This window comes from Emys orbicularis, chromosome 13 (assembly GCF_028017835.1).
Source record: "Emys orbicularis isolate rEmyOrb1 chromosome 13, rEmyOrb1.hap1, whole genome shotgun sequence".
Classification (NCBI taxonomy): Eukaryota; Metazoa; Chordata; order Testudines; family Emydidae; genus Emys; species Emys orbicularis.
Genome location: NC_088695.1, coordinates 43,702,108 through 43,727,805, shown reverse-complemented (window position 1 = coordinate 43,727,805; position 25,698 = coordinate 43,702,108). Strand labels below are relative to the sequence as shown.

Below are 25,698 nucleotides of genomic sequence, written 5' to 3'. Positions count from 1 at the left end.
AGTGTCTGATTAAAACTTTGCTATTGAGGAAGAGATATAAGGACTCTGGTTTTGAACATAACCTTTAGGATCCTTCTCCTAAGGCCAAGGACGCAGCATTTAACAGAGAATATTAATAGGGCAGGCTGTGATATGGGTGAAGACATTGTCTTCAGTGGTGGTTCTGCTGTTTTGGCAGGACCAGGGGCCATACGCCTGTGAGTAGGGTATCTTCAGCAAGTTGCAAGGTTGTAAAACGGAGAGCACTGCTATCGATATTAAAAGAAAAATGTTCCATCTTCTCATTTAATTTTAATTAGGCTTCGTTGAAAGAATCAGTTGAATGCCATATATCAAAGAATCGTAATAGGTCACCTAGGAAATGGCTATTAAAATCAATGGATTCAAGCAGTCGTTATAACATGCAGTGCTATAAATCCATTTGATTTATAAACTGTTTACTTTATGGAATAGAAAGACTACATGATATGGTTTTAATATACGATTTCTGCCAACCATACAAAAATGCTAACAAAAACAGTCTATTTGTGCCAAGATAGAGACTTGGAATTTGAGAAAGTACAGCATATATCTTCAGGAACTGTGAACTGTGCTCTTATTCAATTATTAGTCTAACCACATAAAGGCTACATACATTTTTAGAACTATAAATGGCAGAAGATGTGGTACGTTTTCTGGAATGTTTTAAAATCTTGATTCACAGCACAAAGATGACATGGGAGAAGTTTAACTGAACTAATTTGATGAAGGAAAAATATAGCAGGAGTAGAATCATAGAATATCAGGATTGGAAGGGACCTCAGGAGGTCATCTAGTCCAACCCCCTGCTCAAAGCAGGACGAATCCCCAGACAGATTTTTGCCCCAGATCCCTAAATGGTCCCCTCAAGGATTGAACTCAAAACCCTGGGTTTAGCAGGCCAATGCTCAAACCAGTGAGCTATCCCTTCCCCCTAAAATGTGTCATCGGCACGACCCAGATGGGACTCAAACCCACAATCCCCAGCTCCAGAGGCTGATGCCTTATCCATTAGGCCACTGGGTCTTAAATGATCATATGATACATAGAATAGGACACTTTTTCCTGTGATTTGGGAGAGACCCTGTGCAGTTCTATTGTACATTTACAAGGTAATAGCTGTGTATTTACAGAACTAACATTACATAACTCAGTAAAAACAATAGAAGAGTCTGCGGTCCCTTTCCCCATTGCTCCACACACTACCTCTTCTCTCTCTAGTTTTCTCACACCATGTCCATCGCTGTTTTATCTCAGTCCCTAATGGATTAGCTTAATGTTAGAAATACTGTCAATAAAGAGGGCTGATAAAATTTTCAAAAATGCCTATGTGAATTAGGATCCTAAGCTCATTTTCAGGAGTGACTTTGGACCCTATGTGACGCTAGGTTGCTAAATTCCTAAGTCAGTTAGGCATTGGGATGCTGAGCAGAAGAATTCAGCTTACTATAAAGTACCAGCTACCTATGATAATTACAGTGCAGAATGTATCAATTTTTGATTATATACTTATATTTATTTGGTCTTTTTTATTCATCTATAATTTTAAAATTCTGGGAATATAACCGTTGTTTGAAACAGTTTTATATTACCTGTGGAAAGATGCATTTACAATTTTAAGTGCTGCTAATAAAAAGTGGTATATGTGTCATTTGGTGAAGTTATGAAATACACATCCCTAAAAACTGCAAGGTACTGTATAAAGTATTACTAACATAAAGTATGAACAGTAGCTGAGTGTGTTTTCAGCTTTAAGAAGAGAAAAGCCTTGCATGTTAACACATATCATCATCATCATCATCATCATGTTCCTATTACACTTCTGGCGTTTAGGATAGTGACGAAGCTCCTCCACTCCTGTCTGTTTCTGGCAGGTCTTTCAATGGTTTCCCAGCTGTGCCCCAGGTTTTTCAGCTCGGCTTCCACAGCTCTTCGCCATGTTGTTTTCGGGCAGCCTCGTTTTCACTTGCCTTCAGGTGTCCATCTTATTGCTACTTTGGTGATGTAATCAGTTTCCATCTGAAGCACATGACTGATCCATCTCCAATGTCTTCTGGCAATGATGGTGATCAGATCCTCTTGGCTGCACTGTGTCAATAGATCTTGGTTTGAGATTATTCTGGGCCAAAAGATACGGAGGATTTTTCTGAGGCAGATTGTATGGAATGAAGACAGGTTGGACATGTCATACTTTCTCATTCCCCAGCATTCTGCACTATAAAGTAGTGTTGAAAGTACGCAGCTCTGATAAATCTTGAGTTTGGTTTTGGTGTTGTATTTTGATTATTTCCAGACTGTATTTAAGCTCCTGAAGGTGTTCCTGGCTTTATTGATTTTGTTCCGAATGTCCTGGCTTGTTCCACCATCCTGGCTGATGGTGCTGTCCAAGTATGTGAATGTTTCTACATTGGTGAGAACATAATCCTCTATCTGTACTGGTGATGGTGAGGCAATATTAAAGGTCATGATATCTGTCTTATTGCGGTTGATTTTTCAGTCCAGTTTGCTCGCTGAATGCGTTGTCGAATGTTTTTTTTTTTTTTTTTTTTTTGATATGGTGTTGGGTATGTGATAGGAGAGCAACATCATCTGTGAAGTCCAGGTCTTCAAGGGATGAGAAGAGTGTTCATTTAATGCCTCTTGGCATGTCTTCCGTTATACGCCGCATTACCCAGTCGATGGCAGTGTTGAAGAGGATTGCAGACATGACACACCCCTGATATACTCCTGTTTTGACTTCAAAACTAAGCTCACTATGATCAACACTGCATGTAAAGTTGAAATAGAAGCTTTTGATGACGTTGATTATATGGAAAGGAATTTTATATGCCCACAGAATGCACCGTAGGCTGGTCCTGTGAATGCTATCAAAAGCCTTCTCAAAGTCTATGAAATTTATGTAGAGTTGCCGTTGTCATTCTAAGCACTGTTCAATTATGTTTCGTAGAGTGAAGATCTGGTCTGTGCATCCTTGCCCTTTCCGAAAACCAGCTTGCTCTTTTCTGAGAATGCTATCAACTGCCTCTGATATACGCTGGACTATGATCTTACACAATACTTTGCTTGGCACAGATAAAAGTGTGATACCACTCCATTACAATCACTGAGAGTTCCTTTCTTTGGTATCTTCGCTATAACCCCATTGGTCCACTCCTATGGCACTTTTTCCCTTTCCCAGACTGATGTAAATAGAGGGGCCAGGATAGATTCTGCTAAGTTGGGATTTACCTTGTACAATTCTGTGTTCAAGTTATCCTTGCCAGGAGCTTTCCGATTTTTTAAGGATTTGATGGCTTGAATGATCTCTTCCTTAGTTGGGGTGTCTGTGCTGATATCAAGATAGTCTTCTGCCTCCTGGATGTTTGCTTCCTCTTTAGGTGGCTCCCGGTTCAGCAATTCTTTGAAATGCTCTCTCCAGTGCATTTCTTGTTCTTTTTTGGTTGTTAGTAGGTGGCCTTTGTTCAGTTTATTCCTGATGAGTGTTTGTGCGTGTCTGCCATTTACCACTGATAAGCCGCGTCATTTTGTAGACGGTTCCTTGTTCACCACGAGCAGCTGCATCCTCTGCTTGTGTTGCCAGCTTATCAATATAATTCCATTTGTTTGCTCTCACAAGGCATTTGACTTCCCGGTGTGCCTGGCTATACTGCTCGTGGTATTTGTCCTTTAGCTTCTGGGATTTTTTGTCTAAAACTTTCTTCTTCAGAGCTTGTCTGGTTTCTATGGCGTTCCATGTGCTGGGTGTAATCCACTCCTTCCTTCTCTTCTGCCTTTAGCCTAGACAGGCTTCACTGCTCTGTTTATAAATTACTGTCGCTTTGTCCCACTTCTTGTTGATCTCCTCATCCGCAATCTCCTCCTCTTCATCAAGGTCTGCAAGTGCTTGAAACCTGTTCTTTAACTGCAGAACGAAGACTTTCTGTATTTCAAGGGACTTTAGCTTGTCAATATCATAATGTCTAGGTCCCTTGTTTGGTGGACCCACACTTCTCAGTTTTAGCTTGATGGAAGCTGTCACAAGGTGGTGGTCACTGCCAACATCTGCACCCCTTCTCTCTTTCACATGTGTCAGTGAGCGTCACCGTTTGCCATTGATCATGATATGGTCAATCTGATTCTTATCTCTGCCATTTGGAGAACAGCATGTGAGCTTGTGAATTTCACGATGTTCAAATTGGGTTCCGCCGATGACTAGGTCACGTTTGTATTCATATTAATATAACTGTGCTCTCTTTTACCTTAGAACATTTTTTAGAGGTAATTAAACCCTCACCTTGCACAGGGAATTCTGCATTAAATGAATTTGTCAGTTTTACAATAGACAAAACATACATAATTCATTCATATCCTCCTTTCTTGCTCCCTCCGTGCCATGCCCTCCCACTCCTCCCAAAAAATTTTCTACCTTAATTTTCTCTGGACTGTCACTGGAATAGGATATTGATCAGGTTGTGCAGGAGAATGAAATACAGATACAGGGATAGATTTTTAAAGAGACGTGCTGCAACCTTAGTAACTTTTAATTTTAATGGGGATAGTTAAATCTCCCCCCACCTTCTAAAACACTAGGTATTTACTTGGGTCTGATGGTGTTAAATGACCTCATGTCATATAACCAATATTTAGGGTTGGTCGTCTTCAGCGTGACCCCTAGGTTTCAGAAAAACCTCTGAATCTTCTTACCCTCATTCCCATTTGTAGGGAGGGTATCTCAACTGGTGAAGATTTTCCTGCAAGTTCTGACAAAATGATGAACACCACTTATTAAATGTAAAACTTTTAAATTGCTGTCTTTTACTCCTTGTAAACCTAAAACTGGGCCTCCAGGATGATGTGACATAGGTGAAAAAGCACACCTGACTTTTAATGAATCTTCCTTTGAGTGAACATACTTGGGAAACCTCCCCGTACGGTTTAGGTGCAATCTCCACATGTTCTCTGGGAGGGGGTTAGGGAAAAGTCTGGAGCAGTTGAGCCTGTCCCTCCTTGCTACCCTCCTTAGACCCCAGAGGTTGCCTATTCCTTGATAGTTTGATCAAACATCCTTTACCCTGCTGAATGGGGTGACATTCTTCACTGCCTGTTCTGCTGTGTTGTGTAGTTCTGTTGTGTGCTGTTCCATTCCAGAAGTGGCCCTACCTTAGTAGTGGATGAAGACACTCCTGTATTTGCAAAGCACTGAGAGATCCTTCATGATGAAAGATGGTGTGTAAGTTTTATATTATTTAGGTTATGTCTACACAGCCAAAGTTAAAGTGCTGCCGCAGCAGCGCTTTAACGTGGCTGTGTAGTCGCGACTCCAGAGCTGGAGAGGTCCCCCAGCGCTGTAATAGAACCACCTCCGCGAGGGGAGTAGCTCCCAGCGCTGGTACACTACATTGCCACTTTACAGCGCTGAAACTTGCCCCGCTCAGGGGGGTGTTTTTACACTCCCCTGAGCGAAGAAAGTTTCAGCGCTGTAAGTGGCAGTGTAGACAAGGCCTAAAAAGCTGGCAAAGTATGGGAGGTGGTGTTGTCAGGATGTCTTGTGCATTCTTTCATGTCAGCTAATATTGAAAAGGCTAATGCCAAGGTATGAGGTGTGCCTTTATCAAATCTAGTTGAGCATTCATGTCCACTGTTTCTTTCCAGTTATAATCTCAATCTTCTCTTCTCCCTGATCACTATTCTAAATGACACTGTCAGATCAGCTCATGTTGATAAAAAGAACCCAGGTTTTTTTTCCAGGCCTGGAAATGGAATTCCTAAGTTTTAGGATTCTATATGATATTGTGATGGGAAGAATGTGATTGAGCCTATCCAGTGCAGGATATTAAAATTAAATCTAAATGCGAAAAATAACAAAAAGGTACTTATTGGAAGTTTACAGTGAGCTAGCAGACATTGTCTAGTGATGCACCATTTTCATCGTTAGTGTGCTGTAAAACGTGAAGGTTCTGTGACAGACACAGCTGTACAGGACAAATATGGGCTTCCTGCATCTAGAAATCCCTTGATTACACCAGTAATGCCTTGAGGCAAATGGTAGGCATCTCATGAATTTTTTTTGGCAGTTATGAGAATCAGATTTATGTATTAGTTAAAAAGGGATTAAAAACATGCTCTTTTCTTACTGTGCACTTACTGTACTTTAGTGAGGGAACACGAATTGCCAGCTTTTTAAATAATATAAAAACATTTTGAAACATGAAAGGAATTCAAACCCCAGAATAGGATATTTTTAAATTAGCAACCCTAATAACTTTTTGATTCCTGCTAGACTATGTGGAAATAAGAAACTATATTGCTAAACATTTTTTCTCACTGTCACAAACCCAGCCCAAATGCTGTAAGCTAACTGCCCTACATCTCAAAAGGGCCAGCATCATGACCTGATAGAATTTTCCATATATGAATCCAGCCCTTTCTTGTGCTTTTTCTTTCCCTTTGGCCTCTTCCTATTTTCCCATTTCATCATCAGCCTTTAGGTTGGATTTATAGCTTTAGAAAGTTGGTTTTGATTGGATCTACTTTTGATATTAAGTATAGTTAAGTGATTATATTGAAGCATGGGCACCAATACTCCCTGCATTCTGTTCCTTGCTTTGTAAAATAGGCAGGGCCAGCGCTTCCATTTAGGCGACCTAGGTGGTTGCCTAGGGCACGAGGATTGGGGGGGGCGGCAATTCGGCGGCGGGGGGTCCTTCCACGCTCTGGGTCTTCGGCGGCAATTCTGCGGCGGGTCCTTCACTCGCTCCGGGACCCGCCGCCGAAGTGCCCCGAAGACCGGGAGCGCGGAAGGACCCCCGCCTAGGGCGCCAAAAACCCTGGCGCCACTCCTGAAAATAGGCCCTCATCGTGCAAACAGTTGCGTGTACATAAGTAATTCTAATCATGTTAATAGTTCCATTGACTTCACTGCAAATCCCTTCAGTGTAGATGTGATGTACAATGGGGCTTGCAAGTGTGTGACATCAGTGCAAAAATCTATAATGTTGACAAGTCCTTAGACCTTTTCTAAACACAAAAGTTGCAAAGAGTTGAGAAAACTTTTGTTTTTTTTTAATTGATTTTTGTAAGTGCAGTGCAGACCTTCCTGTGTTGGAGAATTGATCTGTTTACATCTAATTTATATCAATTTGTGTGTCCATATAATGATTTTAATCAGTTTAACTAAATTGACTTAAAAATCAGTGTTAGGATATGTCTTCACTGCAAAAACAGGTGGCTTTAACATTGAGATAGCTGTCTCAATGTAAAATCCTAGTGGATTAAAGACACTGTAGTTTTGACCTCGACTAACTTGCTTTTACCTGTGCCTTGTGTCTCCCACCAGTATTTTACATTGAGGTACCTATCTCAGTGTAAAAAACAACAACAACACTTTCCCCCTTTAAACATTGTTTTAGTTAAATTGGTGCAAATTTTATGTCAGTACGCTCTTAGTCTGTGTGGCGCTAGACAAATTATTCCTTCTATGCTGCACTTTCCAGATCTGTAGAAGGGGTATAATGCTTAACAGAGGTTTGAGATTGTGGGATGCAAACACGAAAAAATTGCAAAGAATATTATTATTATTATTGTTCTGCCTCATTCCAGCTATTCTTAAATCAACTCTGTTAGAATCAGTCACTTTCCTGTTAGTTATTTCCAAGTTGAGAGCTATGCAGAGGGAAGTGCAGCAGCAAGTTACAGGATAGACTCAAGGATGCTTTTAATAACTATCTGTACTATTTTTAAAAGGCAAGAAGCCTTAAGAGCAATGGGTGCAGAGGACAGAAATAAATTTCCCGTGCTGTTAAAACAAGGTAACGGTCACTAACAGGCTTGTGTTGAAAATCATTTATAGTTTTGTAATGCAGTAGTGTTGGTTGAATACCGTCCAGGTGGCAACCCCAAGGATAGATAATTTTATGCCATCATAGCTCTTTAAAACATTTGCTTGATTCTTTGGAATTCAGTTTCGTGTGTTCTCTTTTTGAATACATCTGTGCTTTTCTATATGTGATGATTTACTTATATCAGTAAATAACAAACAAAAAATCTTTAAGGTTGAATTATAGTACTCTGCTTCTCTGATCTGATGTGAGAAACTCAAACTCTTTTGATGTCTGCAGAAAGCTCATTTGAGAATGAGGATGAAAAATTCATTTCCCCACTAGAATTGTGAACCAGAATTCATTAAGTCGAAACTTGCAGAGTAAAATAGGGTCAAGTCCCTGTAGAAAATGTTTTAATTATATGGCGAAATGTCTGTACTCCCCTGGTTGAAATCAGAACTGAATAACATCTGTTCTGTTTCTGAAAAATGGAGAAAGGAGAATAGAAACATTTAACACTTGGCTTGAAGCTGTTGACCAAATCCTGGCTTCATAATTTTAACAGGTTGTGACTTTTGGTATAAATCAGACTTTCAGATGATGATCTCCTTAATTCAGCGAACAATGTGAACATATGGTGAGATTTAGCATAGCAAATATAAATTGGAATGCTTCCCAAATTGCATTTAATGGCATGGTAACTTCCAAACTTCCTAAACTATGCATGCTGTTTCTCACTAAATTTTATACCCCTCTCCAATGTAACCAGAGCACCTCAACTTCAAAATTCACACAGATGTAAACCTCCCTTAAATTTGAACTACACCGGTTTTCTAAAACTTTTTAGCCCTTCTCAAAATGTTCTACTTAATCTAGTGTTCTACTTGCATTGAAATGCTGTTAGACTGATTTACAGTTATTATCAAGCATAAGGGGACCAACATTTTGGCTCACATAGGCCTTTGTTGAGGAAGTACATATGGACTTTTTCACGAGGAGCATGGTTGGATTTTATTAACTGAACTAGAAAGTTCCCTGTAGCTTATTTGTCACTAATGAATAGCTTTCAGCATCCTTTTTTCTCCCCATAATGTTCAATGATTTACTGCCTCTCTTTTGAAAGGAGCAAAACCACATCAGGCATGTCTCATTTCCACAGCTTCTTAGTCTAATCAATATTCTTCTGTATGCTTTACATTATGTGTTTCATATTTATCAAGGCTGTTAATAGCATCGCTAAATGAATCTGATGATGTAGTTTTGTCTGTCAATACATCTGAAAGCCAATCCATTTTCTTGCTTGGTTGGTTTTTTTTATTTTGGGGGGGGGGTTGTGTGTGTGTGTGTGTGGGGGGGGGGGGGGGTGTTAACTAAGAACTTTTCAACTCTTCTTCTAAGACCGAATAAGAGCTCTGAGGCCGATGCAGTGAGGAAAGGAAACAACCATGTTCTTTTTCATTAATGGGAAACAATTTAATGTTTCATTACTTCCTGTGAAAATGCCCTAATGCTTTAACACAGCAAAGAGCATTGGATTACACTGCGAAAGTATATCAGTATAATAGGGCTATTAAATTATTTTAAAAAATAATATACAAAAAAATAATAAAGAATACAAAAGTTGTCTTCTTACTTATGAGCTCAAACCTTGATTCTGGCAAGAAATGAGGGAAAGTGAAACAGTACCACTGGCTTTAATCTTTTTTAATAAATGTAACATGCCCTCATTTTATAGACTACATAATAGTACAAAAGAAGCCAGACCTTTAGATATTGCTTTCAATGAGCTCTTATGAGCTTCCAGTGAAACTGATAATTTACTAAAAGTTTAACTTGAATGCTGGTCTGGTAATGAGTCAGAAAGAAAAGCAGTAGTCTTTTTCACTAGTTTTAATGCCTCTCTGCTCCCAAAGTGTGACTAATTAAAGCAGAATATGTTGCACTTCCAATAAAATGAACTCATGAAACCCCTTTGCAGGTAGTGGTTTTATTGTGCTCAAGTCACTGTGAATACACATAAATTCCTCACTAAAAGGTTACCACATGTGCTTAATACCTACTGTTCTGAGAATTGGACATGGTCATCTGTTGTTTTCCTCTAAACATATGTAGAAACCCCCATCCACTTTATGTAACAGTAACTTGCAAAAATGTTAAAAGCCTTTTAAGACTTGTAGAAATTCGTAAACCAAAGTGAAACCATATTTTTAAAAAATTGGTTATACAGAATCCCATCATAGAGACGTTATGCAGCATGGGAATTAAGTTTAAATACATGGCTAAAGTAATTCTTGGTTAAACAGTCCGTCACTGCATCTGCAACTAGCTCCATCAGAACTAAGTTCATGATAGAGTTGTGTGTGTGTGTGGGGGAAATAGTCTTGACAAAAATGTCCTATTATTCTGCCACTGAATTCAAGGTCAATGATGGTAGAGAAAGAAACAGAGACAGAAGCATGAACAAAGGTGATGTTCTAGAATAGTTTCCCAATAAGAGTTGTGGGGGAAAATAACCTGTTTTAAGGTAGACTTTGGTAAATTTATGAGTGGGATTGTGTGATGGGATTGACTGTGGTGATGGTGGGGGGGGGCTGGGCATACAATCCTGGGAGTCCCTTCTGGTTCATGTCTTGTCTTTAAATCTCATGCTTCAAGATTTCAGCCAGTCACCTGCAGGGGTCAGGAAAAGATTCCTCCCCTTCCTCTCAAGGGTTGCCAGGTGTCCAGTTTTCGACCGAAATACCCAGTCAAAAAGGGATCCTGGCGGTTACAGTCAGCACCGCTGACTGGGCCGTTAAAAGTCCAGTTGGTGGGGCTGGCAGGCTCCCTACCTGGCTCTGCGCGGCTCCCGTAAGTGGCGACATGTCCTCTGGCTCTGAGGCTCAGGGGTGGCCAAGGGGGGCTCCGCACGCTGCCCCCACCCTGTGTGCCAGCTCTGCAGCTCCAATTGGCCGGGAACCACAGCCAAAGGGAGCTGCGGGGGAGGCGCCTGCACGCGGAGGCAGCGTGCACCACGCAGAGCTTCCTGGCCGCCCTATGCCTAGGAGCTGAGGGACATGTCGCCGCTTCCGGGGAGTTCCCTGAGGTAAGCACTGCCCAGAGCCTACACTCCAACCCCCTGCCCCAACCCACCCCCAAACTCCCTCCCGAAGCCCACACCCCCTCCCAACCCCCTGACTCAGCCCTGAGTCCCCTCCTGTACCCTGAACCCGTCATTTCTGGCCCCACCCCAGAACCCGCATCCCCAGCCCAGAGCCTGTACCCCCTCCCACACCCCAATCGCCTGCCTCAGCTTGGAGCCCCCTCCCACACTCTGAACACCTCAGTTCTAACCCCAGCCTGGGCCCCCTCCTACAGCCCAAACCCCTCATCCCTGGCCCCACCCCAGGGCCCGCATCCCTAGCAGAGCCCTCACCCCCTCCTGTACCCCAACCCCCTTCCTCAGCCCAGTAAAAATGAGTGAGTGAGGGTGGGGGCGTGGGCGACAGAGGGAGGGGGTATGGAGTGAGTAGGGGAGGGCCTCAGAGAAGGGGCGGGGCATCGGAGAGCGGCGGGGCAAGGGTGTTTGGTTTTGTGGGATTAGAAAGTTGGCAACCCATCTCTTCTCCCAGATGTAATCTTGGATGATGATGATGATGATTATTATTATTTTTTACTCCTTCCTCTGAAGCATCAGAGATACCATGGCTGAGGCTGGGACAGTGGATGGGGCAAGCCAGGGCTCTGCGGTGGTACTGAGAATTCTTTTTCTAGGTACTTGGCTGGTGGGGTTTGCCCCCATGCTCAGGGTCTAACTGTTTGCCATATTTGGGATCAGGAAGTAATTTCTTCCAGGACAGATTGGCAGGAACCTGGAGTTTTTGTTGTTTTTTGTTTTTTTGTTTTGTTTTTTTACCTTCTCCAGCATGAGGTGCAGAATCACTTGCTGGAATCATCTGGGTATATCTCACTTAATCAGTTCCCTGCCATTGCAGTGGCCTGGGGAATGGGTGCACCTCAGTCCCTCCTGTTCTCTGCAATAGTTTAGTCTCCTGAGGGTTGTAATACTTGGTCTAATTTTGTTGGTTGGACTTGGGGTGTGGAGGTGGTTGGGTGCTGTTTAGTGGCCTGTGATAGATACTAGAGGTCAGAGACAATGTCGTGGTTCCTTCTGGTCTTAAACTCTATGATAACAGAAATAGTGTGTCAGATCCTCAGGACGTCTGCCACATAACATCAGCACTAGACTCCTTTAAAGTAACAGTGTTGAGCACAAATGTTTTCCCTGTTTCTTATTTTGTTACTCATCCTCTGCTTGTTCCAGAAGCTGACTCACCTCCATAAATCAGTTAAAAGTTACCTACAGTCAGTTTGGAGCTCCAGAATAAATAAATCCATTGTTTTTCAATTACCGGGAACTTGACTGGGAGGAATAGTGCTGAGTTACAGACAGATTTTTATTTTTATTTCTCTTCCTGTAATTTAAAACACTTACATTTATAATGGAAACTATAACAGCATTGATAGAGACTGTTTAAAATATGGGTATAGCAGCGAACTGGGGTAAATCCAACTTCTGCTAGTGAAACAACCAGTGAGACCGGACAAGATACTAGAACCTTCCTATCCCTGTCTGACCCATTTGTGCTGAAGTAAGGTTGAGCAGAGGCTTGTAGGGTAATTGTGGGTAGGACCTATGTGTAAATAGACTGTGGAGCACATTTTTCTGCCCTCTCAGCATAAACAATCTGTGTCCCAGGCTAATTCTAGTTGCAGATTGCAGCATATAGATTTCGTTGTTTGAGCTGTAGGCAGGAGACGTGTCCTTTAACCAGTTTGACCATGCATGTTTGGAGAAAATGTTTTTTGTAGGATTAGTGCATTATCTAGATGCCTCTCTTAAAGATCTTATTAGGGAAAGACTTTGCACTGGTGTGTTTAGAGGACTCTCTGCATCCACTTGTCTCCCTTGCATACATGAACAGGGCAGGATTTGGCCCGTTATAAATTATTGCATTGGATTTCTGCTTCAACAGCTGAAGTCAGTGGTACTGATCTCTTATTTGCAAGGTAGTCATTACAATTTAAAAGAACAGAGTTCCTCCTATGCTGGAAATTCATATTACATTTAGGAATTGTAGTAATCTGTTCTCTTGTTTTATACTGTACATGATATGTATATAAGCTAAAATTTTCAAACTTGAATGCCTAAAGTTAGCACCTAAGTCCCTGTTTAAGCATTTAACTAAAAAGTACTTGATTTTCAGGGTTGATGAGCACCATAACTTCCATTGAAGTCAGCGTGAGCTGCAGGTACTTACCACCTCTGAAAATTATGCACTTTCTGTTTAAATGTCTAAATATGGCTGAAGCAAAATTTTTCACCATGTCAATGAAATGTTGACGCACTTTATCTAGTTCAGGGCTTGTCTTCTATTTCCTGGAGGAGATATATCTCTATCTAATGACATTTCTAGTGACTCCCCCTCCCCATAGTACTTGGGTGACAGTTGAATTCTTACAGAAGTATGGGCAATTCAGTTGATGTGGAAGTTGCAGCATGTTATGAAAAACATTATTATAATTTATCTTTTGTATCACTTAAGTATATTAAGCATTGTTGTTTTTATTATCTAAAAATGTAACCTGTAGTATTTATTGAGTAGGCTTTGCTACTCAGGTAGAGACATCCCTCTTCCCCCCCACTTTTCTTTTCTTTTTTTTTAAACAAAATGACTGCAATGTAAATTTTCAGAAGTGGTTAGTTGTGCTGGGTCTTCAGTTTTTGAGAAATACTTCAAAGGGGTTTGGTTTTTTCAGAGAGTGCTCAGCGCTTCTGAAAACTAGCCTTTGTGAGATCTCTCAAACTGGGTCACCAAAAAAACCACTCGTTAGTGTTTATTACACAACATCATTATTCACTGTGAGAGTGTTTTCTGTTCCCATACCAGCTTGTGTCTATTGTGATTTATTCATAATTTTCCATCCACTTTTGTAGAAATTTCACTGTTTACATAGGGGATAGGCTGTATGTATATAATTTTTCTTTCTTGTGATTTTATTACATTACTTTACCCTGCTTGTGAGTGTTCCTAATTACACATCCTGCTGATTGTGCAACATTGAAGCATAATGGGATCAGAAAAAAATCTTGTATGCTTCTGGCTCTATTAGGTAAACATGTATAATAAAAACATTACTAAAGTAGTATAAAAATAACTGTTGAGTATTTAGTGAGTGATGGGCACTGTGTGTAAGTGCATCCTCCGGCCTATCACTAATGGGGACTTAAAACCAAATCTTCCATGTGGCCACCAGGGAAAATGAGTTTGGTGTCATCTTTCTGTTCCAAAGTAATAGGCGTGTAATGATTTTGCCACTTCAACTAAGGGCTAGGTGGGTGTGTTGTGGGTAAAAGGATTGAGGTCCATTGTTAGAGCTGTACGGAAAAGCCAAAATATCACCTGTCTGCATTATAGTTGACTCCAAAAATTAAATTGCTGCAGCTCTAGAAAGCAGTATTAAGTACACATTTGCCAAAGAATACCTGAGTTGTTTATGATGTTTAGTCAATCTTGACTTATTTTTATTTTCTCTCTCTCTCATAGTTATCTTTCAGCCATGTTCTTGTATGTTCTTTTGATATAATTTGTATACTTTTTAGCTCCTTTCCCATTGTTTATTTATATTCAGGCTGACCTGTTCCAATACCCCTGTGATATAGAAATGTGGCACCCGACTAGAACCTAACATAAAGCTGTGTCTGCATAGTAAAACACAGATGCATGTTTCATACATTATTTATCTAGTGACGAACTACTCCTAAGTGTCATTTCAGGTCTGAAATCCAGACTGTCTGGTTTTTCTGACTCACTGGAGTGGGAGAAGCGTGATAGGGTTAAATGAAGCCATCTGAATAGCCTAATGAAGTTTGGGTTTCTTGAGTTACACATATTCTTATCTGAAAGAATAAAGTAGGGCCATTGGAAGTTCCCAAATATTCTGCTCTGTAACCAGGAAAATATATCTATATGGTCAGCATCTTGTAAGAAGATCCTGGTAAGACTTTTACTAGAAACAGATTTAGCTAAGGAATAGTAATTACTTACGGCTAAAGTTGTTCTTGAAATTTTTTCACTACATGTACAGAAGGGTTCTTCCTCATATTTTAAAGATATATATGTAATTCATCTCATGTTTTATGATTTCTTCAGTTTCTCTTATGCATTTAGCCTGTAAGTAGAGCTGGTTGAATTTATTTTAATTTAACAGTTTTCTGTCGATAAATGCATTTTCATTGAAATCAATCTATTTCTTTGGAATGTCGCTTTTGACAAAATTTTAGATGGGGTGGGAAGTTGAAATATTTTGTTTGTTTTTTCTCTGACTTTTATATTATATTAACACTTATTATATGTATTTATATACACCTTAAATAAAATATATAATATTTAAATTGATGGATTTACATAGACATCCAAACAAAATTAATCAAAACTATAGTCAAAAGAATACTGTGAAAGGAAACTCTAAATTGACACAAGAATGAACCTAATTTTCTAGTACATTTTTGATACTATACCCTTGTGATTCAGTGTTTTTATTGTTATTGCTGCTAGCAGACCTAGGTAACGCCTAATGCTATATGCCTAATATGTTGGGAGCCTCATGTTTATTCTTTCCTTTCTCAGTGTTGCCGACTCTCGCAGTTTTATATGGATATATGATATTTTTCATTAAGTTCCAGCTGTAGGAATCAGATTAAGAAAATTTTTTAGACAAAGTAAGTTTTCCAGCCCTTATACTTCAGAAAGTTTGAAAATGTGAACCCTAAATTCTCCCAACACCATGAGGCAAAAAAAAAAAAAAATCTAATATTGATTTAAAAAATCTCATGACTTTTGGAATACTTAGAGTTGACAGTACTGCTTTCTCAAATGAACCATCCATCTTGGCTCTTGGCAGGAGATACCATTGTTAAAGAATAGCCCCCCTGGAAGGCTATGTAATAGGAAAGTGTGTCTGGCTATTAATTTTTTTGAAAAAGTTCTAGGGAACTGCGGGGGTGGTGCCTGCAGACGAAGGTAGCAGGCAGAGCTGCCTAGCTGCTCCTCCGCCTAGGAGCATCAGGGACAGGTTGCCGCTTGTGGGGAGCCACCTGAGGTGAGTGCTGCCTGGATCTAGCACCCTGAAACCGCTCCCGTGCCTCAACGTCCCTCACAGAGCCCCTGCCCTGCACCCTCTTCTGCATCCCAACCCCCAGCCCCGCACCTCCTCCCGCACTCCAAAACCTTTGTGGCTGTTCCTCTGCCTAGGAGCAGCAGGGACATGTCGTCGCTTCCGGGGAGCCACGCAGAGCCAGCTAGGGGAGCCTGCTGGCCCCGCACCAACTGGACTATAAACTGGCCTCTCTATGAAGATTAGAAATGGTGGTTTATAGAGCTTTCTGGTTGGTAGAGGGCATGATAACACAGCTTTTACTGCATATTTATTCCTCCTACTACACTATATCCTCATTTTAAATGGTATATTTTATTAAGGGAAGGTAGTACAGATTAAATAATTATACTGTAGTAAAATAAGTACATCTTTGAACTGTGCTTTTTACCTTAATAGTCATCTTGTCTAAACAGAAGAAGATGTTTTGTGAAAATAAAGCCGATTTGTAATGCACTTATGTTTTCCAGTTTATTGATTCATTTAGAATAATGTTCACTAAAAATGGTAGGTAGCAAAATTCTTGTACATGGAAAGTGTAACGCAGATAATGTGGAATAATCGTTTTTAAGCTTTCTGTTTTAGCATACTTTTTTTTATGCCTGTTTTGTGTTACCCTAAAAGCTTTTGTGGCAAGTTTCACTAATACTGAACAAAAGAATTCTGGGAGGCTGAAGGAGTGGAATTTTTAGATCACTAGCTGTCATAGATCAGGGAGAAAAGTTAGGCTTTGAGATGGGATTTTAAAGATCAAGGAGCATATTTTTGATATGGAACCAGGATGGGACAAGGATCTGCTACTTATTGTTGAGAAACAGGATCAGAACACACAAAAAAGACTGAAATTTGAGAAATGCGTGGAATGACATGTAGGGAGAGATGGGACTGGAGAGTGGGAGATCTCAGGAGGATACTGAAGAGCTACTGTATGGGGAGATTTTTGCACTGGTTTCTTTAACTCAAAGCAAATCAGTGAAGGTGCCTGTAGATTATGGTTACCTGCTCCCAGTCCTGAGTTCATGTGATCTCATGGATCCTGAGATGCAGGCTATTTCCGTAACAGATTAGCTATTAAAAGAAATAGACTTTTCAGATTGTTTTATCTGAGTATGCCTAATTGCAGTGTAGATGTATTGAGAGTGTCACAGCTAAATACAAGGTGGAACAGATTGTTTAGCGTAGGAAGTTCATACATATTTTAAAGTACCATTCAAGGTGAAATAGCCCATCAACACCTGACTAGTCATAGAGGTGAAAGGCAAAAAACCCCAGCAAAGCTGGGGACAATTTAAGTGGGTTATAGATTGTTGTAATCAGCCATAAATCCTGTGTCATTCAGTCTGTGATTTTTAGCATCTAGCACGTTATGAATGTACGCTCCCAGGCTGGTCTTTTGAAGGTGTTCTGCAGGTTTCCTTTGAGGATGAGGGCTCATAGGCCAGATATAGAGTGATCGCTTTGGGAAAAGTATTCACCCACTGTTATGGGTTTGTTTGTTTTTTAAATAATTTTTTGTGGGAGTTCATTAGAGAGCCTAGTGATTGTCTCTGATTTCACCCACATTATTATTGTTGCGTCATTTAGTGCACTGGATGAGGTACACCACCTGTTGTGATAGGCTTGTGTAGGACCCATCAGGGGTGCTGGAACAATTTGTACAGTGGGGGTGCTGAGAGCCATTGAACCAAACTGTAAGCCCTGTATATGATGGAAACCACTTCAAGCCAGCGAGTGCGGCAGCATCCCTAGTGCCAGCACCTATGGGACCCATGGATCTTGAAATTTATGTTGTGGGGGGTGATGATCATATCAGTGGAGGTATGTCTACGAGTTTTCTTTGGGGACATCTGTTAGGTGGTCAGCTCATCTTTGACCCGTTTTATCTTCCTTTTTTATTAGCTTTCCCTTTTGGGTCACCTTTTTTTAATACTCCTGGATCTGCCACACCAAAGAGCTTGTCTTGTAGAGTCAATGCATCCATTAGTATATTTAGTGTTTTTTTTTTTTATATTAATACATCATCCCAGGTGCTTATAAGTGCTTTGTGGACAGAAAAGAATAATTTATAATGACATTAAGCTCGCAGTATAAAAAGGGTTCATTGTTTTGTGGCATCATAAACCTTAGTCTTATTCCCAGAGCAACAGTTAAGTTGATTTAGTTTGAAAAGTCTTTGTAAATGGTTATCATTAGTACAACAGATCCTTTAAAGCTCAAAAGAATATTTTTTTAATCTTGTACTGTTTGCTGAAGTATACTTTAATGTCTGGTTCAGCTTATTTTCAAGAGCTGCTCACATGAGCCTTCTTAATATTTCTTACCTACTTTAAGCTCATGGCAGGTTTGCACTGGTGGGTTGTTGGGTGCAATTGGTTTCATTTTCCTAAAACGGGGCTTAGTTTTCAGTTTAAGGAATTACTGTAATTTTTATGACTGCCAAACCTAAGGAACAGAATTTCTGCTTGTTTTGAATCAGTAATAAAAATCTCAGTATGTTGGGGAAAACCTCTCTTTTTCCCTTGGAGAAGCAGGGAAGGGTAGAATTTTCTTAGCTGGATAATGGGTTTCAGCCATAGCTTTGGCAGTTCTGCTTACATGGGTCAAACTCTGTTAACGCTGAAGACTTATCCTCAATAATAACTTTTGTAACTGTGATTCTTCTAATATTTTTTTAAAAAAAGTATTAAAATGTTGTTTATTTTCCCTTTACCCAAGCTCATTGCATTTTTTTTCAAATCAGGACCCTGGGAGGGGTTACTATTAATTTTGGAATGAAGTCATATTTTAATGATTGATTAGAGCCAGAATAGTGTTTAGTTGGAAGCCTTCAGTGGGTAACATGACCTTTTAATAAAGTGTAATTAATTGGGCAAGTCTCTGTAGCAAGCCTTGGGAATGCATTGGATAATGCAGAAAAAGAAAACAACAAAAATATCCCTCCAAAATCACCTTTAAGGTGTACACATTTCAACTGATGGACTACACAAAACTGGAATAAAGCCTTTCTGAAAATGAATAGACATTTAGGCTAGGATTTTTAAAGAAACCCAAGAAATTTGTGGCTTGATGTGCGCCTGTTAAATTCAGTGGCAAAACTGCCATCGGTTTCAGTAGTGCAAGATCTCACACCCTTAGGGCTTGTACATACTACCACTTATGTAGGTATAATTTATGTCGTTCACTGAACTTGGCTTTTTAGGGATCCTGAACCACATTTGAGTAATGGCTTATTATATTCAGAGATGTTTACCCACTTCATTTGTTTATCCTGAGTTGTCATTCTCTTTCTGTGCGTGTGTATTACTGATGTATAGAGGTAGGGGTGTGTGTGTATATATATATATATATATGTGTGTGTGTGTGTGTGTGTGTGTGTATTAGGGCTGTCAAGCGATTAAAAAATTAATTGCAAATAATCGCACGATTAAAAAAATTTATGGTGCCATTAATCATGCACTAAACAACAATAGAAAACCATTTATTTTAAATATTTTTGGATGTTTACAACATTTTCAAATATATTAATTTTAATTACAACACAGAATACAAAGTGTACAGTGCTTACTTTATATTTATTTTTATTACAAATATTTGCACTGTAAAAAACAAAAATTGTATTTTTCAATTCACCTCTTTATCATGTGCAATCTCTTTATCATGGAAGTTGAACTTACAAATGTAGAATTATGTACAAAAAAAACTGCATTCAAAAATAAAACAATGTAAAACTTTAGCGCCTACAAGTCCACTCAGTCCTACTTCTTGGTCAGCCAATCACTAAGACAAACAAGGTTGGTTACAATTTGCAGGAGATAATGCTGCCTGCTTCTTATTTACAACGTCACCTGAAAGTGAGAACAGGCGTTTGCATGACACTGTTGTAGCTGGCGTTGCAAGATATTTACGTGCCAGATGCACTAAAGATTCATATATCCCTTCATGCTTCAACCACCATTCCAGAGGACATGCGTCCATGCTGATGATAGGTTCTGCTTGATAACGATCCAAAGCAGTGCATGTTCATTTTCATTATCTGAGTCAGATGCCACCAGCAGAAGAAGGTTGATTTTCTTTTTTGGTGGCTCGGGTTCTGTAGTTTCCGCATGGGAGTGTTGCTCTTTTAAGACTTCTGAAATCATGCTCCACACCTCATCCTTCTCAGATTTTGGACAGCACTTCAGATTCTTAAACATTGGGTCGAGTGCTGTAGCTATTTTTAGAAATCTCACATCGGTACCTTCTTTGCGTTTTGTCAAATCGGCTGTGAAAGTGTTCTTAAAACGAACATGTGCTGGGTCATCGTCCTTAACGTGAAATATATGCAGAATGTGGGTAAAACAGAGCAGGAGACATACAGTTCTCCCCCCAAGAAGTACAGTCACAAATTTAATTGATGCATTATTTTTTTAACGAGCATCATCAGCAAGGAAGCATGTCCTCTGGAATGGTGGCCGAAGCATGGAAGGGGCATACGAATATTTAGCATATCTGGCATGTAAATACCTTGCAATGCTGGCTACAAAAGTGCCATGCAAATGCCTGTTCTCGCTTTCAGATGACATAAATATGCAGGCAGCAGTATCTCCTGTCAATGTAAATAAACTTGTTTGTCTTAGCGTTTGGCAGAATAAGAAGTAGGACTGAGTGGACTTGTAGGCGCTAAAGTTTTACACTGTTTTGTTTTTGAGTGCAGTTATGTAACCAAAAAAAAAAAATCTGCATTTGTAAGTTGCACTTTCACAATAAAGAGATTACACTTCAGTACTTGTATGAGGTGAATAGAAAAATACTATTTCTTTTATCATTTTTACAGTGCGTATATTTGTAACCAAAAATAATAATATAAAGTAAGCACTGTGCACTTTGTATTCTGTATTGTAATTGAAATCAATATTGAAAATGTAGAAAAACATCCAAAAATATTGAATACATTTCAATTGTTTTTCTGTTAAGTGCGATTAATCGCGATAAAATTTTTTAATCGTGATTAATTTTTTTAGTTAATCGCTTGAGTTAACTGTGATTCATTGACAGCCCTACTCTGTGTGTGTGTGTGTGTGTGTGTGTGTGTGTGTGTGTATATACACACGCACACCTTTTTTGCTGCACAGTATTCCCAATTTTTAATAACTATGCAGCATTTTATGAAGTTGAGTGATTTTATATCTGAATGTACTGTACTGAAAAATGATCTTAGCATAGTCATGAGTACCAGTTACTTTGAGCTACTGTCATTAAAGCTGTATCAGCATGTCCACTATAAACCAGATTTTTAGGGCTTAAAATTTGTTAAATATTTGCTGCAGGTTACCACTTCCCACACCGTATTAATTGAGCAGTGAATTATGTGTTTGGTTTTGATTTTGCGAAGGAGGCAAAAAATGTTAGCTCTGTCTTTTTTTTTCTGAACCTACATGTGTACTATTGCATTTTAGTATTTTGAAAAATTATTTTCCAAATTGAGATGGAAATTTTAAAAATTCTCCTGCATCAGCACAATAAATGCTTACCCTGTAATACAGGATACACCTTCATTATGTAATTACCTTGTACATCGAGGCATAGGTGTGCTGGAGTGTCCTCTTAGAAGCCCCTTGTTAAAATTCCACCATAACATTTTTATGTATGTGTTGACCATGTATTGAGATGTGATTTAGGACGGTGGATTTCACATTACTCTGACAGGGTTCACCTACAGCCTGTCAAATTATACCTAACTGAAATGACTCATCCCTGGGACTCAGAACAATATTTCTGAAAAGGAAACTTTTTATTAAAAAATTTGGGAATGAATCAGATTGCAACAAATGTCAGGCATTTGCAGGGAGGGGGGAAAAATCCAGGGAAGATCCCTTGTAGAGAAGGTCTCCTCATCTCCTTTCAAATGACAAAACATGAGCGCTGCTGTATTATCAGTATATGCTGTATACTTAAGGAGCAATACATAAGCATTTCCAGTGAAATGGAGCTTAATATGTTTGTTTGTACAGTGGTGTTGACTTCCTCCTTGGTTATGAGTCAGTGTTGGTTGGTGTGGTTTTTTTGTGGTCACACTTCATTTGTGCAAACACCCATACCCCTTTTATGTAGGGTTTATCGCAGGTGAAGGGGGTATATTTATTAAAAGACTTCAGAACATTGCTGAAGATGAAATTAAGATGAAATTCAATTGACAAAGGCCCACAAGGCTCTCTTCCCTATTTAAGTCCCACTTTAGTCTTCCAAGGATAGGAGGGTATTTGTGAGCAGTCAAGTGGGGTCACTATCTCTGCATTCTGGAAGGAAACTTTGTGAGGCCCCAATTAGGTGAGGAATGAACCGTTAGGGGAGGAGCCACTAGTTTGATGGTCATGAGGCTCTAGTGACCCAAAATTCTCCATGGAAGGGCTTGGCTAGGCTTGTGTCTGTAGCATCCTGCTGTTCTGTAGTTTCTCTTGCTCCTTCTCCTCATCCCACCCCCTTCTCCTCCTCCCACCTTTTCCATCTAAGAAACCCTTGCAGATTTCTTTGCACAAAGCTATTGTGACAGGAGAAATGAAGTGAGGGTTGAAACTACTGTGGAGCTATATGTAAAGTTTTATGCCTATCATCCTTAACCAGGGACTCTTACTGATTTCCCCCCCCCCCCCCCCCATGGGCTGCAAATGGCATGCATAGTTTTAAGATTCTAATATGTGTATGGAAAGATTATAGAAGTTGTACATAAGTTGTTTTTTTTGATGCCCCAGAAGTGTGCATGCTAGTGTGTCTATGTGCAAAAGTTTAATGCACACAGGGGGAGGCCAGCATCTGCTAAACAGGCCCTTATTAGAGTATTATTATCAAGAGCTTGAAATTCCTCATTATGTCAAGAGAATAGTTTGTTATTCCCTTCATTGGTTTGTCCTTTTGTGCTTTTCTGACTGTTATAATTAGAAAAATGAACAGATGGAATCTTGTATTTTTATTTTTCATTTTATTGCAGGCTAATAGAGTATTGGTACAGGAATGCATAGTTTTGTTAGATGATGTCTTATAATATCACTTTTGTGATTAGTGCATTTTAACAGCACAGCAGAGCACATGCTATGTGCAGCCCATCAAATTAATTAATTTTAACACAGGGAAACATAAATTGAGTTTAAAGTATATTTAGTTTGCAAATTTAGCTTCTAAGTAAAATATGGTTGCCCTAAAGCAAAAACTTGGATTTGTTAACTTGTGGAATATTATGACTGCCTCAAAAACTTGAGAAGTTCCTATGATTTATCTTTATTCATTTAGACAAAAATGCCTGACAAAAATGCCCTTATTAACATGAAAAAAGATAGAAAGGGCAAGTGAAGACAGACTGAGGAAGAGGAAAGCATATCCGTTGTAGTAAGATGAGGCCCTGAAACATAAACCCGTATTAGAGGCCCAGTATGAGGCTTGAGGCCTGAACTAAAGTAATGGTCAAGACTTTGCTAACATAAAGCAAAGTTAAGCTGTGAGCCAGAGGCAGGCCCTGCTCAGAGAAGCTGGCAAGGAAAGGACTGATGCTGCAAGTAGATACATACCTAAAAGGTACTGAACACTAGATATCCGAACACTCCAATACTTGCACATTCCACACAGATAACAAGGAACAGGCTGACCCATCCCAATGACCGGGCCAAATGGGTAATAAGATGGATAGAGTTGTTTTGTTCAAACCAACATGTACAAGGTGAGAGGCGGTACCTTGCTACGTAGAGGGGTTGCACCTCAATACGTCAGGAGTGATGTGTAACTTGTTTGTACCTGTGTATAAGAATGCATCCCTGAGTGGATGTCTTTGTCCAGCCTAGGGGGCAGTGGAAAGTCCCGCCACTGACTGAGCTGAGTCCATTGTCAAGGGAGCACATATGTACTGGCTAGCAGCACCTTAGCAGCACCTTGGACTTCGTTTGCCGGGGAGCTGGAGACTGTGTATCTCTAAAGGCAATAAACCTGGCCGACATGCTTTCGTACCTTACTAGAGTCTGTGGTCATTGGGGGTTCTCTCGGGGTCTGCTGTGTCAGCTATCGGCGCAGAGCTGGGGCAGCACACAGAGGGAACACACGCACGCAGCCGATTGATATCAACATTGAACAGAGCAGAGCACCACACCGGGAGCGTCTGACAACATCCGTGTTGGTGTTTCTTTGGCTCAGTGCCCTGATTCTCTGAATGCTTCAATTCATGTAGTCACATATCAAATGTAAACATTAAATAGCACACAACAAATGTCACAATAACATTTTCTTTGTGGGAATATATCTTTTTCCTTTTGTGGAATCATGAGCTTTGTTCCTGTGTTAAACAGATTTGCAAGGCATAAATATTCTGCGTTAGAGTGCTGATGAACTAGTATTCGTTACTTTGCTAGAATAAAATATTCTAGGTTAATATCAAAGGGTGTTCCAGGCTTTTGAAGGACGCTTCTTGGTCATCAGTAAGTATTTTGCAAAGGATGTGTTTTTCTGACTCACCTGTTTACCTTCATTCATGTTTGACTAATTAGACTGGAACTTAGTTCATCAAATGAAACCTGTTTTGCATGATGTATTTAGTGGTGAGATATTTTAAAGGTCAGACTCTTCTGAATAGTTTAGCAGGGCATGGGAGATTTCTAAAATACTAGAGTCTGACCTTTAAAATACCCCACCACTGCATACACCATGCAAAAGAGGTTTAATTTGATGAACTAAGACCCAGTCTAATTAGCCAAAGATGAATAAAGACAAGAAAGCAAACTTCTCTGTCTACTCACATGAATAAAGTTACTTGTAGAGTTCACACCACCAGGTAGCAACACTTGTCCCTTCTCCCCCTCTACCTGTCTCTTGGGTTTGGCATCAATACCCAGTGCTGAGCGAGTGAGGTTCAGTTTATGGTGAGCTCTGTCAATGGAGATTGGTTTAACACAGTATAGTTCACTGAAGCTAATGTTACACTTTCAGAATGGAGATCCAACGTTTCTGCAGCACAACCGTGAAGACTGCCCTGAACCTTTGACTCTTGGTGGCTCACACTGCAAATAACTCTCACTCCCTTTGTAGGAATCACAGCCACTTCTGAAACCTGATCCTGAGACAACGCATCCTCATCTATGGTGCTTTTACCTTTTTGGTACTGAATGCTCAACTCCTAGCTAGTCAAGACAGCCACTTATAGATAGCCAAGGCGGCCACCCATCTCTGCCCTGTAGCACCCGGGCTGGCACTTGTTAACACAGAAATCAGTGGATTATTGTTTGTCCACACGTGAAATTGAGCACCATACAAGTAGTGTCAAAATTACTCCGTGATAGCCCATTTTGGGTACGTCTACACAATGAGTGGCATCCCACAGCAGCAGTTAGGGTCCAAAGGGTTGCAAGGGTCCATAGTGTCTCTGTTCAGGAGGCTTTAGGGACCTCTCATCCCCTGGTGACGACATTCAGTGGGTTTACAACAGTAACATAGTTCTTCACAAATCCCTTTTAGTCTTTTCATCCTACCCAGGAGCCTCGCTCCCAGCCATCTTATTTGTATTTTTAGTTAAATAAAGTTGTTACTAACTTCTGTGACTATGCCTGTAACCTAATAGGTGTTGCAAATAGCTTAGCTATGTTCCTTTAATTACTTAGGATCCATTGCAGTTCAAATCACCAACAGCTTGTTCAGTTTCTTTTTGGCCTTCCTTGTTCGCTTCTTGAAGTGA

General features: G+C 40.0%; 1 protein-coding gene and 1 non-coding gene across 2 annotated transcripts in view; one reads left to right on the top strand and one right to left on the bottom strand.

Moving 5' to 3' along the window:
• The window catches only part of PRKCA (protein kinase C alpha), a 295,766-nt gene that overhangs the window by 68,753 nt on the left and 201,315 nt on the right, over window positions 1–25,698 (top strand). The gene's annotated exons all lie outside the window — the stretch shown is intronic.
• TRNAQ-CUG (transfer RNA glutamine (anticodon CUG)) lies at window positions 972–1,044 on the bottom strand. The gene has a single exon. It is a non-coding gene; the product is annotated as a tRNA-Gln (tRNA).